The following is a 20,524-nucleotide window of genomic DNA, read 5'->3' as shown; positions in this document are numbered from 1 at the left end:
CCTCTAATGGCCTGACCTCCACCTCTAGCTGGCTGAGCAGGCGGTGAAGAAATCGGTGCCGGTATGATGGCAGGAGAATCCTGCCGAGATCTGTTACTTGACAACCTAGGGCAATATCTCCTGATGTGACCAATGTTCCCACACTCATAACACCCATCTTGATGCCGTGGCTGCTGAAGCTGAAGCTGACCCAAATGGGCCGGATAACCGATGTAGTAACTCTGGAGTGGTGATGCAGTGATAGGAGCTGAATGTGCACTGAATACTGGCTGCCCAGAGTAAGGCATAATAGGACTGTGACTCCCTGAAGTACCGGGAGATACATAAAGTGCTGAATGAAACGGTTTGGGAGGATGACCCCTACTAAAATTACCCCTGCCTCCAGACGAGGCACCACTGAAACCACCAAACTGACGAGGCCTTTTATCGGACCTCTACCCTCTTTCCTGTGCAAGAACCATCTTGATCCTCCTTGCGACATTAGCAGCCGCCTGAAAAGAAATCTCACTTTCGGTCTCCTTGTCCATCTGAAGTCTGATTGGGTGAGTGAGTCCCTCAATAAACCTCCTCACTCTCTCTCCCTTCGTAGGTAGTAAAAGGAGAGCATGACGGGCCAAATCCAGAAAACGGGACTCATACTAAGTAACAGTCATACTGCCCTACTGTAGACGCTCAAATTGCTTGCGGAATTCCTCTCTCAGTGTGATAGGGAGGAACTTTTCCAGAAAATAGCTGAGAGAACTTCTCCCATGTAAGTGCAGGTGATTCGACTGGTTGGGTCAATGTGTAATCTCTCCACCACCTCTTAGCGGAACCCGTCATCTGAAATACAGCAAAATCAACCCCATTTGTCTCAACTATACCTATGTTCCGCAGCACCTCATGACAGCGTTCAAGATAATCTTGTGGGTCCTCAGAAGGTGTACCATTGAAGTGAACTGGAAAGAGCTTGGTAAACTTATCCAGTCTCAATAAGGACTCAAAAGACATGGCGGGCCTATCACCGATCTGTGCCGCAACAACTGGCTGAACTACCCTAATTGGCGGGGCTGCTGGAGCCTGATTCTAGGGAGTCATCTCCTCTGGAGCGGGAGTAGTGGGAGTTTGTGCTCCTCCCCCAGCCTGTGACACGGCTGGTGCCACTGGAAATGTACCTCTATAGGCCATGCCCTTCATAAGACTTACCAAATGGACTAGAGCATCCTGAATTACTGGAGTGGCTATTAATCCTTTCGGGACCTGAACTGGTCCAACTGGTACATTCTGAACTGGAACCTCCTCTTAAAGGTCCACCTGAGGTTCTTCAACAGGTGTAGCTACTCGAGCTCTGGACTGAGCTCTACCTCGGCCTCTAGCATGACCTCGACCTCGACCTCTACCCCTGGACATAGTTGCCACCGGGAGTTCTGGTCCCTGTCCATCGGTAGAGGTATTGTGTGTTCTCACCATCTGTGAGAGAATAAGAGTAGAATGGTTCAATCATCGATGATAGAATAAAATCGCACGACAGAATAAGAAAGAAGTGATATTGTTCCTAAACTTCATAGCCTCTGAGAGATACATACAGACGTCTCCATACCGATCCTTCAGACTCTACTAAGCTTGCTCGTGACTCGTGAGACCTATGTAACCTAGTGCTCTGATACCAACTGTCACGACCCGAAATTCCCACCTTCGGACCGGGATGACGCCTAACATTTCACTTGCTAGGCAAGCCAATGTTAGAATAATATTAACCAATTTTTAAACAATCTTTAAATTATTAATAATCAAAGAAACAAATGCGGAAGCAAAGTTTGAATATAGTGAAATAATCCATAAATACGACGGTGTCTAAATACCATCCCAGAATTGGTGTCATAAGTGTACGAGCATCTTGAATAAATACAAATAAGGGTCTGAATAAATAAAGTTTTCTGGAAATAAACACATAACTAAAGTAAAATAGACAGGGACTTCAAAACTGCAGACGCCGTGCAGTTATACCTCAAGTCTCCTCTGGTAGCTAAAATCCGAGCAAGTCTATGGTGCGTTGCTGGGACCAACTCCGAAATCTGCACAAGAAGTGCAGAATGTAGTATCAGTACAACCGACCCCATGTACTGGTAAGTGCTAAGCTTAACCTCGACGAAGTAGTGACGAGGCTAAGGCGGGTCACTTACATCAACCTGTACGCAATATTAGTAACAACAACAATAGTAGAAATAAATCAGGTAATTCATTTATAATAATTGAAGCCGACTCAGCAGTCATAACCAATTGTCATTTTCATCAATTCTGTTGCAGCGTGCAAATCGCTCTCACAATATATTCACATTCAATTCTGTTGCAGCGTGCAACCCGCTCTCACAATATATTCATTTTAATCAAGTCTATCATATATTTATTTCAATCAAGTATATATAGACTTTTTAATAAGTCTGTTGCGGCGCGCAATCCGATCCCCCAATATTGACTTTTAATAAATCTGTTGCGGCGTGCAACCCGATCCTCCAATATGGACTTTTTAATAAGTCTGTTGCGGTGTGCAACCCGATCCTCCAATACGGACTTTTTAATAAGTCTGTTGCGCCGTGCAACCCGATCCCCCAATATTGACTTTTAATAAGTCTGTTGCAGCGTGCAACCCGATCCTCCAATATGGACTTTTTAATAAGTCTGTTGCGGCGTGCAACCCGATCCTCCAATATGGACTTTTTAATAAGTCTGTTGCGGAGTGCAACCCGATCTTGCAATATGGACTTTTTAATAACTCTGTTACGGCGTACAACCCGATCCTCCAATATGGACTTTTTAATAAGTCTATTGCGGCGTGCAATCCGATCCTCCAATATATCTATTTCAATCAATTTTTATAGAAGTAATTTCCCAAATAAATGCAACAATTGATATAAAATTATAAAACAACAAGCATACAATAATTATGATTTAATCATGAAAGAAACAATGACAAACAGCAAATTATTATGGAAATTAGGGAGAAAATAAGCAGTTTAATATTTAATATGCTAAATGTCAAATAACAATTAAAACACATAATTCAAATAGCATGTAACAATAAATGAAGGAATTCAAGGATTAATATTTAACAAAGAATAGGAGAGAAATAATTATTATAATAATTAATTTATGATTTACAATAATTTATGATTTTTCAAGTAATTATGCAAATAATTAATTTGATGACGTATAGACACTCGTCACCTCGCCTATACGTCGTTCACATGCATTTCACATAACAAATAATTTAAGGGTTCTATTCCCTCAAGTCAAGGTTAACCACGACACTTACCTCGCTTTGCAAATTCCAATCAATTATTCAACCACAGCTTTTTCTTTTAAATTTGACTCCGAAAGCTTCAAATCTATTCACAAACAATTCGATATATTCAATACTAATCATAGGAATTAATTCCATATGAATTTATAAATTTTTCGAATAAAAATCCAAAATTCATTAAAATATTCAGCAGTGGGACCCACGTCTCAAATCCCGAAAAAATATACGAAATCCGAACACCCATTCCGAGACGAGTCCAACCATACAAAAATTATCCAATTCCGATGTCAAATGGACCTTCAAATCTTAAATTCTTGTTTTTGGAAGATTTTATAAAAATCTGATTTTTCTTCCATAAATCATGGATTCATGATATAAATGAGTATGAAATCATGAAATAAAATCAATATAGGATAAGGAACACTTACCCCAATGTTTTCCCATAAAAATCGCCCAAAAATCGCCTTACCCGAGCTCAAAAATGGAAAAGAGTTGAAAATGGGTCGAAACCCCATTTCCAGAACTTGGGATTTTTACCCTTCGCGAACGCGGTCAGTGCCTCGCGTTCGCGAAGCAAAAATTTGTGTTGTCCTATTTTACACTTCACGAATGCGAGGGCTACTTCGCGATCGCGAAGCTTGCCTAGCTTGGCCTTCGCGAATGCGAGATGCCCTTCGCGAACGCGAAGGCAATTAACCTAGCCAACCTCTTTCCCTACGCGAATGCGAGGCTTCGATCGCGAACGCGAAGCTTTGAACCTCAAGCCTTCGCGAACGCGGTCACTCTGTCGCGAACGCGAAGCACAAAACGTGCCAGCCCCAATTTGTTCTTCACGTTCGCGAGAGTACCTTCACGAACACGAAGAAGAACACACCAGAAGCCTGAAGTCTGCAGAAAACCAGATTTTCTAAGTCTGAAATCATCCCGTAGCCCATCCGAAACTCACCCATACCCTCGGGGCTCCTAACCAAACATGCACACAAGTATTAAAACATCATACTAACTTGCTCGCGCGATCAAATCACCAAACTAATACCTAGAACTACGAATCAGACACCAAATCAAAGGAGGTTTTCAAGAAAACTTTAAAACTTATATTTTTACAACCGGACGCCCGAATTACGTCAAATCAACTCCGATTCTCACCAAATTCGGCAAACGAGTCATAAATATTATAGTGGACCTATACCAGGCTCCAGAACCAAATTATAGACCCGAGGTCAATAAATCCAACATCAGTAATTTCTTAAAAATCATTAAGTTTTCAAGCTTTTAATTTTTTATCAAAATTCTATATCTCGGGCTAGGGACCTCGGAATTTGATTCTGGGCATACGCCCAAGTCCCAAATCATGATATAGACCTACTAGAATTATCAAAACACTGATCCAGGTCCGTTTGATCAAAATGTTTATCAAAGCCAACTTAGTTGAGTTTTTAAAGCTCTATTTCATATTTTAATCCATTTTTTACATAAAAACTTTCCAAAAAATTGTACGGACTATGCACGCAAGCCGAGGAATGATAAATGGTACTTTTCGAGGTCTTAGAACACATAATTAATTATTAAATTTAAAGATGACATTTTGGGTCATCACATGAAAACATAATAATTAAGTTTAAGAGTAAATCCCACAAACATTAGAAATAAACACACTCTCAAAACCCGGTGTCACTGAATACATAAGCATCTATACATTACAAGTCTGGGAAACCCGGTCAATAATAATCCGAGACCAAATACAATAAACAAAAGGATATGGAAGGAGAGACAAGGTCTGCGAAACATAGTAGCTACCTCTGAATCTCTGAAAAATTAACTGTGTGAAAGAATCAATACCCACTGTGTCTGGGATCACCTGGATCTGCACATGAAGTGCACGGTGTAGTATGAGTACAACCAACTCATAAAGTAACAATAATAAATAAGGAACTGAAAGTAGTGACGAGCTTCTCAGCTAAGTCCAAATACAATACTTTCCAATATAAAAGGGTAGGCATGCTTTTAAGTTCAACATTTAAAATTTCACAGAAATTTCATATCAAATTTGACTCACATAGAAAATAATGTTTTTCCGAGATTTCCAAAATAGTGATATATGACAGCTGAAATGCAGTGAATAATGCAATAAATGCATCCTCTCAGTGTAACAGTCACCCAGTCCTCCCATTCACTCCAACCTCACAGTCACTCTTTCCTCACAGTCGCTCATTCCTCACAATCACTCATCACTCGGCACTCTCACTCGGCACTCGCACTCAGTAGGTACCTGCACTCACTGGGGGTGTGTACAGACTTCGGAGGGGATCTTTCGGCCCAAGTGCTATATCAAGCCAATCATGGCATAAATCAATAAAACATGCTGCGGCGTACAGCCCGATCCATAAATATCCTCACAATTAGGCCCTCGGCCTCACTTAGTTATCAACCTCTCCAGTCTTTCGGGCTCTCAGAAATCATGATAATCAGCCCAAAATTGATAATATGATGTTTTAATAAATAGCAACAAAGACTGAGATATGATATGAAATGAATAAATATGACTGAGTTTGAAATTATAATTTGAACATATAATTCAATCACAGAAATGACCCCAGTGGGTACCAATAATAACAGCATAAGTCTAAGCATGATTTTTAATACGAGTCTCAGCTCAATTTTCCCTAACACGTAGAGAATGTACGCATATCAATGAATAATTCAACGACACAGTTCCATGGAATTCGACCAAGTCATAATTCCTACGGTGCGCGCCCACACGCCCGTCACCTAGCATATACGTCACCTCAAAACCAATCACATAACACATAATCCGGGGTTTCATACCCTCAGGACTAAATTTAAAATTGTTACTTACCTCAAGTCGTGTAATCCTTTATTCTGCAATGTCTTTTCCTCGTGAATTGGCCTCCAAACTCCTTGAATCTAGCCACAAATAATTTGATTCAGTCAATAAAATTTATTGGAATTAATTCCATAAGAAAATACTAATTTTTCACCAAAATCCAAAATTTAGCTCAAAAATCACCCGTGGGGCCCACGTATCGGAACCCGACAAAAGTTATAAAATCCGAAAGCTCATTCAATTACGAGTCTAACCATACCAATTTTACCAAAATCCGACCTCAACTAGACCCTCAAATCTTCAAATTAAATCGAAAGGGTTTTCCAAAAGTTTCAACTTAATTCACCAATTAAATGATGGATTCAAAGGCATAATCATGAAAATTAATCAAAGCTGGATAGGATTCACTTACCCCAAACACCCACGCAAGAATCTCTCCACAAATCGCCTTTTACCGAACTCCCAATTCAATTTTGTGTTACGAACTCAAAACCCCCATTTTGGAACTTTTAATTTTGCCCAGAAATGCCTTTATCGCGTTCGCGACCATAGCTTCGCGTTCGCGAAGCACAAAAATGTGCTGCCAAGATTCCTTCTTCGCGTTCACGATCTTCTCATCGCGTTAGCAATGCCTTCCGACCTCTTCCCTTAGCGTTCGCGAGATACGAGCCGTGTTCACGAAGGCTTAACGCCAGACATGCCCCCTAGCTCCCTTTCCTCTTCGTGTTCGCGTCCGCCCACTCGCGTTCGCATAGGCTTTCCCCAACTCCCTTCTTCGCGTTCGCGTCTCCTTTATCGCGTTCGTGCTGGGCAAATCCCAGCAGCCCAAAATCCTTCTTCGCGAACGCGTGAGACCCTTCGCGTTCGCGAAAAACAACTCCAGACACCAGTTCCAACACTTGCAAAACAAGGAAAAATGATCCGAAACCATACGGACCTCCAAATAATTTCAAGCTTCCCAAAAATTTGACTTTCGCCATTTCAAGCCTAATTCCACTACGGACCTCCAAATAATTTTCCGGACACACTCCTATGTCCAAAATTACCATACGGAGCTATTGGAATCATCGTAATTCAAATCCGAGGTCATTTACACATAAGTCAATATCCGGTAAACTTTTCCAACTTAAGTTTTCAATTATGAGACTAAGAGTCTCATTTCACTCTGAAATCCTTCCGGACCCAGACCAAATAACCCGTTAAGTCATAAAACAAATGTAAAGCTTAAATTGAGCAGTAAATGAAGAAACGAGGTTATAATACTCAAAACGACGGGCCGGGCCGTTACAGAGCTCTAGCACATCGTTCGGCTGTTTAAGGCCTTGAGCAGCTTCACTTCAGGTATTATGAATTGTATGTGTGATCGGAATTAGATTTCGGGAAGTTCGGAGTTGATTTGAAAATAAAATTCTAATTTCAGAAGCTCTGAGTTGGAAGAATTGACTAAAGAATGATTTTTGAGTAATTGAACTCGAAATCGGGATTTGAAGGTCCTAATAGGTTCATTCGTATGATGATTTTGGACTTGAGGGTATGTTCGGGTCAAGTATCGGGTGGCCCGGGAGTATTTCGGCGCTTATTACTGAAGGTTGGCATTTTGAAGGTTTAAGAATTCCCGAAGTTTAGGTTGAAGTGGATTTTTATGTTAATGATGTTCGTTTAGGATTTTGAGCCTGAGAATAGTTCCATATGGTGATTTTGGTCTTAGGAGCATATCTGGACGTTGATTTGGAAGTCTGTAGGTCGTTTCGGCGTCAATTGGCAAAAGTTGAAAATTTGGATGATTTTTGGGAAAGTTTGACCGGGAGTGGACTTTTTTATATCAGGGTCGGATTCCGATTCCGGAAGTGAGAGTAGGTCTGTTACGTCAATTACAACATGTGTGCAAAATTTGAGCTCAATCAGACTTGATTTGATAGATTTTGGCGTTAAATGTAGAAGCTTGAAGTTCTAAAGTTCACTAAGCTTGAATTGGAGTGTGATTCATGGTTTTAGTGTTGTTTGATGTGATTTGAGGCCTCAAGCAGGTTCGTGTTATGTTTTGGGACTTGTTGATGTGATTGGACGGGGTTCCGGGGGGCTCGGGTGTAATTCAGAGTGGTTTCAGACCTATTCTGGTTGTTTCGGCTATTGCTATTGCTGGTTCTCGTTTTGTCCTTCGCGAACGCGAAGGGACTCCCGCGTTCGTAAAGAAGGGTTTTTGGGTGGTTGATTTTTGTTCATCACGAACGTGACACAGGGGTCGCAAACGGGGAGAATGGCTTGAGGAACCTACGCGAACGCGAAGGGGAGATCGTGAACGCGTAGAAGGAAAGGGGGAGCTGGGCCTGGAGCAGGTTGGCCTTCGCGAACGTGGCTCATGGATCGCAAATGCGAAGGGGCAGAGGTGTGAGGCTTCGTGAATGCGGCATAACGCGAACGCGAACAAGAATTTTGAGGCAGTGGCATTTGGCCTTCGCGAACGCGAGGCATTTCACGCGAACGCGAAGAAGGGTCGTCTGGGCAATGTATAGGTTTGCCAAAACGGGTTTTGGCTCATTTTATCTCAAATCTTCCCTGGGAGTTGAGCTAGGGGCGATTTGGGAGGAGTTTCTTCATCACCCATCACAAGGTAAGTAATTTTCACCTATTACAAGTTAAATACATGATTTTTATATGGATTCAAGCATGAAAATTGGTAGAAACTGTGAGATTTTGAAAGAAAGCTAGAAATTGGTATCTTTGGATTTCTACCACAAAATTGGACATGAAATTTGGAATAAATCATATATTTGAGTTCGTGGTGTTATGGGTAAAGTTTATCTTCGAAAATTTTCGGAATCCGGGTACGTGGGCCTGAGGGTTGATTTTATATACTTTTCGAGCGGAGTTGGGAATTAATATAAATTGATCAATTGTGGGTATTAGAGTATCTTTTGATTGGTTTGCACATTGTTTGAATAGTTTTGGATCGACGGGCTTTGGTTTGAGGTGTTAGAGAGGCCTTGGAGCCGGTTTTGGAACTTCGGAGCAAGGTAAGTCTCCTGTCTAACTCTGTTAGAGGGAAACTACCCCTCGGTGATGTATTCGTTATGTGTTACTTGTTGCGGGGGCTACGTACGCACGAGGTGACGAAAGTCCGTACGTAGCTATAGCATGTTTATGTCCAGGTAGACCTAGGATTTTATCCTGTAATATTTGAATTACTTGAACTCGTGTTGCTGACATTAATTAATCGAAGTTATAAATAAAAGAGATTTAGAAATAATTATATGTATACTAGGCCAAGCCTTAACACTTTTAGTTGTGGGCAAGTTATTTGAGAAACGATAAAGATTATATCCATTTTGTACCCACGTATGGTGTTGTAAACATGTGTCTCGTAATTCGGTGAACTTCTTTCCTTTTCTTGTAGAGCGGGCCGAATGACTCGGCATTATATAGGTGCATCTATAGTTCGTGCCGCTCGACCCTCGGTAGTATACACATTATTCTGGATCGGGCCGAACGACCTCGGCATAATCGTGCATTATAATCATTTCCTCCCTGCAAATTCCGTTTTATACTGTTAAAGTAATGGAGATTTTGATCTCGAGTGTAATAAATGAGTAAATAAATTGATGAATTGACATTGGATTGCCTGACAGCGGCGTTAGGTGCCATCATGACCTATAGTGAATTTTGGGTCGTGACATTGTATACCATATTTTATATATGGATAGTAATCTCGAGATTACTAATTTCTGGATAAAATAGCAAAATGACACATTTGTTCTTTTTCAAAGCTCTTGTGATGCTAAAATATGTGGGGTTATACTCCACTATGACACGATAGCTAAACAAGAGACCACCTTGGTTGGCTATTTCTAAGAATGACTCACTTAGTTACTTCTTAGGAGGAATGTGATGACCCAAAATGTTATCTTTAAATTTAATAAATAATTTTGTATTCTAAGACCGAGCATGATTTTGGGGGTGCTTGGGATCAGTTCTTACCACTTGCATAGTTTGCTTACAATAACAGTTGTCAGTCAAGCATTCAGATGGCTCCGTATGAGGCCTTGTATGGTAGGTGGTGCCAGTCCCCAGTGGGTTGGTTCGAGCCGGGCGAGGCTAGGCTATTGGGTACAGACTTGGTTCAGGATGCCTTGGAAAAGTTTAAGTTGATTCAGGATTGACTTCGTACAGCCCAATCTAGACAGAAGAGTTATGCGAATCGGAAGGTTCGTGATGTTGCATTCATGGTTGGTGAGCGGGTATTGCTCCGGGTTTTGCCTATGAAGGGTGTGATGAGGTTCGGGAAGAAGGGAAATTTGAGCCCTAGGTATATTGGGCCTTTTGAGATTCTTGAGAGAGTTGGAGAGGTGGCTTACAAACTTCCACTACCACCTAGTCTCTTTGCCGGTCATCCGGTATTCCATGTTTCCATGCTTCGAAAATATCACGGCGATCCATCTCATGTGTTAGACTTCAGTTCGGTTCAGTTGGACAAGGATCTATCTTATGTTGAGGAACCAATGACTATTTTGGATAGGCATGTTCGAAAGCTGAGGTCAAAGAACATTGCTTCCGTAAAGGTTCAATGGAGGGGTCATCCGGTAGAGGAGGCGACTTGGGAGACCGAGCATGATATGTGCAGCTATTATCCACACTTATTCACCAGCTTAGGTACTTTTTCTAACTCCGTTCGAGGACGAATGTTTGTTTTAGAGGTGGAGAATGTGATGATCCAAAATGTCATCTTTAAATTTAATAATTAATTTTGTATTCTAAGACCTTGAAAAGTACTATTTTATCATTCAATGACTTGTGTGCGCAGTCCGTAAAATTTTTCGGAAAGTTTTCAGGTGAAAAATGAATTAAAATGTGACTTAGAGCTTTAAAACTCAACTGAGTTGACTTTGGTCAATATTTTGAGCAAACAGACTCGGATCATTATTTTGGTAGGTCCGTATCGTGATTTGGGACTTAGGCGTATGCCCGGAATCAAATTACGAGGTCCCTAGCCCGAGATATGGAATTTTGATGAAAAATTAAAAGTTTAAGTTTAAATAGTGACCGGATGTCAAATTATGAGCAAACGACCCCGAAATAGAATTTTGATGATTCCAACAGCTCCATATGGTGATTTTGGACTTAGGAGCATGATCGGAATTTTATTTGGAAGTCCGTAGTGGAATTAGGCTTGAAATGCCAAAAGTTGAATTTTTGGGAAGTTTGATCGGGGAGTTGACTTTTTGATATCGAGGTCGGAATCCAATTCTGGAAATTGGAATAGGTCTGTTATATCATTTATGACTTGTGTGCAAAATTTGAAGTCATTCCGAATTGATTTGATGTGTTTCGGCACAAGATATAGAATTTGAAAGTTCAAAGTTCATAGATTTTGATTTGAGGTGCGATTCGTCATTTTGATATTGTTTGATGTGGTTTGAAGCCTCGACTAAGTTCGTATTATATTTTTGAACATGTTGGTATAATTGTTTAAGGTCCCGAGGGTCTCGGGTGGATTTCGGAAGGTAAACAGAATAGATTTCGGACAAAGAGGCTGCTGCGTGCGTGGAGCCAAATTTAGAAGCTTATATCGCGCAATCTATAAGGAATCAGAAACGTTTCAAAACATAACAATTGTAGCCCTTTGATTCTAGTTTCCCGAAAGTTAAACCATTCATCATTTGGACATTTGTACAGAAAGTTATGATGGATTGAATGAAGGCTGGTAGAGCAGTTTTGCCAGAAATTTTGCCAGAAATTTCTGATGTGTGGAGCCGACTTTGGAAGCTTATATCTCGAAATGCATAAGGAATCGAAAAATTTTCAAAACATGAAAGTTGTAGTCGTTTGATTCTAGTTTCCAGAGAGTTACACCATTCATCATTTAGATATTTGTCCATAAAGTTATGGTCGATTGAAGGAAGGCTGGTAGTGCAGTTTCTGGTGGACTTTTAGTGACGAAAAATGGACTTTTAGTGACGGAAAATGGACTTTTAGTGACGGATTGGAAGAAACTTAAAGACCAAAAATGGTCATTTCATTCATTTCGTTTTGGAATTTTAGAGCACGGTTCTTGAGCGATTTTTGGGCGATTTTCATGGGAAACATTGGGGTAAGTATTCCTTATCCTCTATTGATTATATTTCATGATTCCATACTCATTTACATCATGAATCCGTGAATTTATGGAAGAAAAAATCAAGATTTTTGCAAAAGCTTCCAAAAATAAAAATTTAAGATTTGGAGGTCGAGTTGTTATCGGATTTTGGTAAAATTAGTATGGGTGGACTCGTAATTAAACGGGTTGTCGTATTTTATAAGTTTTGCCGGATTCCGAGATGTGGGCCCCACGGGCAAATTTTGAACTAATTTTGAATTTTATTGAAAATGTAATATTTTCTTATGAAATTGATTACTATAATTTATGTTGACTGTATCGAATTAATTATGACTAGATACGAATCGATTGGAGTCGAAAAATCGAGAAAAAAGCATAATACTTGGTTAAATTGGAGCAAGTCGAGGTAAGTGACTTGTCTAACCTTGTGTGGGGGAAATTCCCCCTAGGATTGATAATTGTAATGTGTGAAAAGTCGTGTACACGAGGTGACGAGTGTGTACACGTGCTAAATGTGAATGCTTATATTTTAAATTGTGTAGATCACTGTTGCGCATTAATTAAATTATTTTATTTTGTTATATTCTTCATTATTGATTTAATGTTTATATTTTAAATTTGTTTGACCTTTTCCGGCTAATTATTTTTTTTTGTTTAGTTGGAACTTGATTTCTTTTATTCTGTGCATTATTTGAAGGTTGATTTTCTTTAAATTAAATATTATTAATATGAAGTATTTGACATTTTTAAACTTGATATTGAAGCAACATATTAAAGATTTTGAAATATTATTTTCCTGAATTATTTACTCCTGAATATTTTTGTAAGATTTTCGTACTCATTGTGATGGAGCAGTGAGCTCTTTATTGTGGAAAATTATTATTGTTGAATTATTTTGACATGAGCCGTGAGCTCTTTATTGTGGAAAAATATTATTGTTGAATTATTTTGACATGAGCCGTGAGCTCTTTATTGTAGAAAAATATTATTGATGATTTATTTTGGCATGAGCTGTGAGCTCTTTATTGTGAAAAAATACTGTTGTTGAATTATTTTGGCAAGTTAAATTATTTGAGCACTTGAGGTGCAAATTGTGATATATTGTGATATTGATACGCATGCGGTGGTATAAGGTCTGGGTATTGAAACACATGCGGTGAGATAAGGGTGGCTTGATACGCGTGACTACTAGAAGTCATGCGGTGTGATAAGGGTGGCTAAAACGTGGGATGCTATTTCGAAAAAATATGTTTTCCTTAAATAAATTGTGAAGGCTCCCGCGGTGATATAAGAAAATGAGATATATTGAAATTATTTATAACTTGGGATTACGAGGCGGTACCTCGGTAGTGCCCTTGTTGATATTGATTTATGGCCATAGTTGCTTTCGATTAATTGTTGTGATTTTCATAAAGTTGAAGGAAATTCTGTTTTGATTCCACGAGATATTATTTGCAATTATTTGGTGTTATAAAATGTGACATACTATTTGATTCATTTCCAATGTCATTTTATTTTACTACATTGATAAACATTTTACCATGCCATTATTATATTCCAGTAGGGCCTCACCTGACCTCGTCACTACTCTACCGAGGTTAGGCTTGGCACTTATTGGGTACTGTTGTGGTGTACTCATACTACACTTCTGCACATCTTTTTGTGCAGATCCAGGTACATTTTACCAGCCTAGACGTCAGTGAGTTACCTGCGCACGGAGACTTCGAGGTATATCTGCCAGCGTCCGCAGACTCCGGAGTCCCCTTCTATCATTTTATGTTGCTTCCTTATATTTTATTTAGACCTTGACATATAGAGACATTGAGAATAAATTCTTAGAAGCTTGTGACTTATTTCTACCGAGTTTTGGGAGTTAAAATTGTTTGAATTGTAGTTTATTTATTTTAGATATTTATTATTATTCCGCATTGATAGGCTTACCTAGTCTTAGAGACTAGGTGCCATCACGACATCCTACAGAGGGAATTTGGGGTCGTGACAAGGAAACACACTTACTTAGAAGAAGCAAACTAAAGCACAAATCCTTATATAAAAGGTTTATATAAGTCTCTCTCTTCGTAATGGTAGCGATTTGTATACACTCTGCTCTTCCCAGATCCCACTTGTGAAATATTCATTAGGTTTTTTTTTTGTTGTTGTATAACTTAATACAATATAATTAAAATTAAGGGGATTAAAGGCCTTTATATAGGCATACAAAGTCGAAGGAGTACGTGTCAATAATTAACGTGGGATTAACACCTACTAAAAGATAAGGATTACAACTCAAAAATAAAGAATAACAAGTTACTGAATCATCAAGTGATAAGGTGATGCATAAACGAATGACAAGCTATTGCATTAGCAAGTAGTCAAGAAGATATCGAAAAAAAGAGCACGTGAAATGGTTCAGCAAAATAGGTTAACAACCAACTTTGCACCAAAAAAGAAAAAGCGAAAGTTAGTAAACTTAATTTCAATTATCTAGATGAGAAGAAAGACAACTCTAGATATGATTCCTTTTACTTAGATCATTGAAAATACTATCTGGACATAGATCAAAATATTTCGTGGATCAAACTTCATTTGATTGTTAACAATTTTATTGCATGTGCTTGGGTAGAAGTTTTCTATAAATACATCACTATGCTATTAACTATTTAGTATTTTTATTTGAGTTTTTTTCTTTTTAAGATGTGAAATAAAACATCTCGGTTGAAGCATAATGATTATACAACTGTAATGCATTGTATATCTCATAATAGATGCTATTGTTTTACTATTTCCCACAAGTCGATGACTATTAATAGCTATTAACATCGAAGAAGAATTCGACCCAACACTTTATTTCAGTTCTAGTTGATCTACTTTGTCTTCCTTTAGTGAGATTAGATGATGCCCTACTTCATTGTTTTTATTTAAATTTCTCATCGAATAAAAGACAGCTGGTAGACATTCGTCTAAAAAATAAAATATATTTGTTTTTTTAATTTCTCTTATATATATATGTGTGTATATGTGTGTGTTATATATATATATATATATATATATATATATATATATATATATATATATATATATATATATATATATATATATATATATATATATATATATATATATATATATATATATATATATATATATATATATATATACCATATATAATTGGCGTTGTGGTTAAGCCAAGTGGCAAGCTAATAAATGCCAATAGTATATGGTAACTTTATTCTATATTTGATTATGTTAGTCAAATACATATATATATCTAAAAGAAACTGAATATGAATTAAAAGATATTTTGAATTTATAGATAAAGTTTTTAAATTTGAATTAAAATAAAAAAGAAATTTATCTTTTATTATCATGTTATCATACTTAATTCGGTTAATGATCATATGCAATCATGTTAGGAACTTTTGTTATCTTATCTAATTATTTAAATACTACTTCGACTCTGGCAAAAAAGAAAAAAAAACTACTCCATATAACTATAAAACTCTTTCACATTTAAAACCCTATACTTATAGTTCTTTAAAACACTATAGCTAGATTTGAATAAAGAGAATTTCTTTTAAAATAAATGCAATATATAGGGTACACGTCTATGTTTATCCAGATAACAAAAAGGAGTTTAAAAATCGAATAAAAGTTTACTTACATATATAATGAAGTAAACCTACATGCTGGAGAAGGAAACATCACAAAAATTAGTCAATATTAAAAATAAATAAAAAAATCTTTTTGAAGAATGTTACTTTGAAGAGTCAATTTGTATAAATGGACATCAAACAAATAACGCAACTTTGGCTATACAATTGCTATCATTAATTTCAATTTAGCACCTTTTAGGAATTTAAGGGTATAAGCAGAAACCTCTTCATTTACCTGTAGTCAATCCAACATTATAAGGGTATAATATTTTTTTCGTTGAAGAATATTTATTTTGAATCATTAAATTATGTGAAAGATAATTTTTTTCAACGAGAGGGATATTGGTTTCTAATTGATAGTTTCTATAGTGATTTTCAAGTGTAACAAAAAATATATTTTATTTAAAAAAATTGGTATGACATAAACTATTTTTTAAAAAAATGTAAACAAATTATTTGAAATGGGATTATATTTTAAAATATAATTTAATTTTAAGAATAAAAATATAAGATATTTTTGAATTTTAGTAGAGAGTTTTTAAAATTATTATAATAAAAGTCATATCATGGATAAAATCAAGAAACTGAAATCTTATGGAATATTTACATAAATATCTGACAAGATTTATTGTTTACTTCCTATAGCTAATATACATAGATGATATACCGACAACACACGATTATACACATATTATATATGGATTATATATAAATTATACATCCTTCAATTTTTTAATTTAAGTGGTTAGGTGAGCACCTATTTAGGTTTATTAGATAAAACCAAAAGAAAAATATGAAAGAATTTCAACCAAAGACTAAAATTATAAATAAAGTTCTTATGTAGACAATTTCTATTAAAACTCATTCTTTTATAGCGAAATAAATTAATTTTTTGTAACAAAATAAATAAAGACATAAAAAATAAGATAAAAGAAAACAAATATAGAAAACAATGTATGAAAAAATCTAAAAACCAGAAATAAGAGATGACAACGATTTTTTTCTTCTGTTTTATCTTTGTTGAGTATATAAAATTTGGAAGCTGATCTCATCGATTTCAAATATTGTTTTCAATTCAAATACATAGATTATAAGATAAGGATATCTTAGATTATTTTTTTAATTTACATTGTGTGTCGTTTTTAAAAAACCACTATTACTAACAACCTGATATGATATTTGAATTTGAATTTAAATACAATTTGAGTAGTTTGCATTGAGGTTAAGCCAAGTATAGTATCGAGAAAAAACTACTTGGCAATTTTAACATAATATATGCAATATTATATAATAAGAATCAACTAATTTAACATTTAATGATTCAAAGAAAAAAAATCTGTATACATAGGATATTCAAAATTCAAAATATGTGGCTAGAGATATCGATAAACTCAAAATGGAGTCATACTGAAATAAAGTTTCACCAGCTAAAGAATTATTTAAATTTTTAGATAGCTGATTAAGGTGGATTTTAAATTAAGGATAATATCTTCACTTGCATCATTATAAAGATAATCATTATTGAAATATATATAAAATATTAGAAATTGAAATTTTAAATAGAAATATTTTTTGAAAGATAACAGCATAGCAAATAAGAGTTCAGGTCGTAGTAAAAGAGTCACGTCGTAACAAAAGAATCGTTCATATTGTGTCAACCTTTGTGCTATGCCATAAATACGATTTATTATTTCGCGTTATGGCTATTTTTAGGTTCCAATGACACCAATGAGAATGATGCAAAAATAAAATTATCACTACGAGATTTGAGAAAATGTTAGTCTTTTTTCATGTAATATTTCTTAATTAATATCTAACGATTATTTATAATTATCTAGAAGGTTTAAATTTTAAGGTTATTTACATATAATTCAAATAACTCAGATATTTAACATGGTTAATGTCAAATGTCAAATATCAAAATAGAGTCATACTCGAAAAAATAATTCACTGGCTAAAGAATTTTTTAAATTTTTAGATAGCCGACTAAAATGAATTTTGAATTAAGGATAATATTTTCACTTATATTATTATAAAAATAATTATTATTGAAAAATAAAGTTGTAGAAACTGAAATATTAATATAGAAATATTTTTTGAAAGATATCAACACACCAAATAAGAGTTCAAATAATAGTAAAAAAGTCCTTTATAGTCTCAACCTTTGATTGTTTTGCCATAAATATGAGTTATTATTTTGCTTCCTGACTATTTTTAAGATCCAATAACACGAGCGAGAATGGTACCAAAAAAGAAAAATAAAATTATAACTAGGAGATTTGAGAAATGGTTAATCTTTTTCATGTAGTGTTTCTTAATTAATATCCAATTATTATCTATATTTATCGAGAAGGTTTAAATTTTAAGATTATTTATATATAATCCAAATAACTCAAATATTTGACATGGTTAGTGTCCGCGCATTCGCGCGGGTGCTAATACTAGTTATTATAAAAATATAAATATAATGTCGGTTTACGAAAATAACCTTATAATATTAAGTATAATAACTCACAATAAAAAGACATAACCCGAATTTTAGACATTTGTAATCCTATTAGTTTTAGGACATAATACTACAAGTTAAGAATTCTACATGATTACCTTTACGAATCCTATTAGTATAATTAATTTAGAGCATAGACATATAATACTACATGTTAGTATGTAAACCTAATACCTTTAGGAACACGTTAGGTTTTCTATTAGTATAATTACTTTCGGGATAGAGACATATTTTTAGTCATGTGATCCTATTACTTTTAGGATATACTTCTTAAAAGTTTCTAATACTAATTTAATTTGAGAATGTATTATATTGTCCAAATTTATTTAGAAAAAGGAGAGCCTATATTATTATAAAAGCACGAATACAATATTGATAGACCAAAATAGTCCTAAAATATTAAATAGAAGAACTCATAGGGAAAGAACATAACTAAAATAACATATTTTGTTTGGACTACAAGACCTTCTATGTTAATTTTTTAATATTTCGTATTTTATAATTAATAAATTTTATCTATTAAATTCTTATTAAAAATATGTATGAAGGTTTATAAAATCAATTTCATAAGAATCCTCCATATTGACAGTACATTACCCCTCCATAATTGTCACGATCCAATTTCTCCTATATGCCGTGATGGCGCCCAACGTCGCCGCTAGGCAAGCCAACGGTGAACTGACCATGTGATTACTCTTATAATAAGTTTTCAAGTAATTAAATTCCATTTATTAGGAGATTAAAGAGTAGAAAATTTAACAAAATAAAACGAAGGCAACTGAGTGGGCAAATATAGTGACATAAATACTCCAAAATCATAAAGTCTACTTGTATGTGTACCAAGACCTGGTATCACAAGTATATGAGCAACTAGTAGAACATACAAAACTCTAACTATTGTCTGAATTAAAGTAGACAGAAAATAGATACAAAAGGGAGACTCTAGGTGCTGCAGAACGGCTCAGGAAGCAGCTCACCACTAAGCCTCTGGATAACGGGGGTGTGCGCCGATATGACCGCCAGATGAACTTGCCTCAGATCCCTCACGATTAGTGCAGAAGTGTAGCGTGAGTATATAAACAACATGTACCCAGTAAGTATCTAGTTTAACCTCGAAGAAGTAGTGATGAGGGGTCGACATTGACACTTACTATGGGCTAACAATAAAATACAAAAATTCTAAATAAGCATGAGTTATGTAAATAAAAAATATAACTCAATAACAATCAGTGACTAATAAGTCTTTCACTAACAATAAATTCCAAGTCAATTTCTGTCATTAAATAATTCTAACCGCTCAAGCAATAAATTAATATCAAGTATAATTAGGCTCCGAGTATTTATCACGCATGATTAATGCGGAGGTCGTACGACCCGATCCAAAAATATACCGTGTGCACTGCCAAGGGTCGAACGACACGAACCATAGATGCATCTATTAACCCGCCGAGGCGAACGACCCGCTCCCATGAGAGTAGAAGAGTTTATCTCGCTCGCGAAAATACTTGCGACGCAGTGAACATGGATTTATCAGAGTTATTATAAAATTCTATAATTCTTTCCAAACATAAGAAATCCAAACTGGAGACTTTAAATCTTAAAATCCTTAATCTCAGCTCTATTTAAGACAATTAATATGCATAATCAACATAACAATGCAAACAAAGCATGATGTAAATTTAAGACTACCCGGACATCACATAGAACAAATATGCAGCCCGCAAAATGGACCGCGAAAGTGATGCCGAAAACTAGGATGGCCAGGACCGGTCTGTGACAGGTCTGCGGTCCGTAGACCACTTATACGGACTGATAAGTTGGTATTTTACCCACTTATCTCTTCTTGATACTTAGGCTTTTGTATGATTTTATTGAGAAACTAAGGCGTTTATTGAGGTTTATTAGCATATTTCAGGTATCAAGTGATTTAAAAGTGATGGTGAAGAAACCAAGTGAAAACGAGTCAAAAAGGAGCTAAAATGGACAAAGAAAATCTGCCCAGTGAACTACCCTTCGCGAACATGAAGGGTTAGATGCGAACGCGAACCATCAGGACAACAAGCCTTCGCAAATGCGAGATGCTGTACGCGAACGCGAAGAAGGAGGAAGCCAACCTTCGCGAACGCGAAGAAGCAGGAGACAAACCTTC

Source organism: Nicotiana tabacum, chromosome 14 (genome assembly GCF_000715075.1).
Source record: "Nicotiana tabacum cultivar K326 chromosome 14, ASM71507v2, whole genome shotgun sequence".
Classification (NCBI taxonomy): Eukaryota; Viridiplantae; Streptophyta; class Magnoliopsida; order Solanales; family Solanaceae; genus Nicotiana; species Nicotiana tabacum.
Note: the sequence above shows the minus strand (reverse complement) of the source record.